Source organism: Arachis duranensis, chromosome 3 (assembly GCF_000817695.3).
Source record: "Arachis duranensis cultivar V14167 chromosome 3, aradu.V14167.gnm2.J7QH, whole genome shotgun sequence".
Classification (NCBI taxonomy): Eukaryota; Viridiplantae; Streptophyta; class Magnoliopsida; order Fabales; family Fabaceae; genus Arachis; species Arachis duranensis.
In genome coordinates this window covers 40,298,883-40,299,887 of record NC_029774.3, presented here as the reverse complement: position 1 = coordinate 40,299,887, position 1,005 = coordinate 40,298,883, and the positions used below count along the sequence as shown (strand labels likewise).

At 38.2% G+C, this 1,005-nt stretch overlaps 1 non-coding gene across 1 annotated transcript; it reads left to right on the top strand.

Moving 5' to 3' along the window:
- Positions 1-689: 689 nt before the first annotated feature.
- On the top strand, positions 690-793 carry LOC127745864 (small nucleolar RNA R71). The gene has a single exon (XR_008007488.1). It is a non-coding gene; the product is annotated as a small nucleolar RNA R71 (small nucleolar RNA).
- The last annotated feature ends 212 nt before the right edge of the window (positions 794-1,005 follow it).

Below are 1,005 nucleotides of genomic sequence, written 5' to 3'. Positions count from 1 at the left end.
TTAACTAAGTGGGAGCAATGAACAATTCTCATCACAATTGAGAAGGATAACTAGGATAGGACTTCTAATTTTCATACCTTGCCAAGAGTCTTTTATAGTTGTTAGTTTATTTTCATTGCCATTTACTTTCATGCCTCTTATCAAAACCCCAAAACAACTCAAACCAATAACAAGACACTTTATTGTAATTCCTAGGGAGAACGACTCGAGGTTTGAATACTTCGGTTTATAAATTTAGGGGTTTGTACTAGTGACAAACAACTTTTTGTATGAAAGGATTATTGATTGGTTTAGAAACTATACTTACAACGAGAATTCATTTGTGAAATTCTATACCATCAAAAATCCAATCGTCAGATGCCTCCTTAGTACTGTTGGATGCATTTTGCCATCCATTCCGACTTTGAGAAATCATGTTGACTTGCTGAGTCAACATTTTATTCTGAGCCAATATGGCATTCAGAGCATCAATTTCAAGAACTTCCTTCCTCTGAGGCGTCCCATTATTCACGGAATTCCTCTCAGAAATGTACATGAACTGGTTATTTGCAACCATGTCAATAAGTTCTTGAGCTTCTGCAGGCGTTTTCTTTAGGTGAATGGATCCACCTGCAGAATGGTTCAGTGACATCTTAGAGAACTCAGACAGACCATAATAGAATATATCTATCATGGTCCATTCTGAAAACATGTCAGAAGGACATCTTTTGGTCATCTGCTTGTATCTTTCCCAAGCTTTATAGAGGGATTCACCATCTTTTTATTTGAAGGTTTAAACATCCACTCTAAGCTTGCTCAGCTTTTGAGGAGGAAAGAACTTAGCCAAGAAGGCCGTGACTAGCTTATCCCAGGAGTCCAGGCTATCTTTAGGTTGAGAGTCCAACCATGCTCTAGCTCTGTCTCTTACAGCAAAAGGGAAAAGCATGAGCCTGTAGACTTCAGGATCTACTCCATTAGTCTTAACAGTTTCACAGATCTACAAGAACTCAATCAAGAACTGATAGG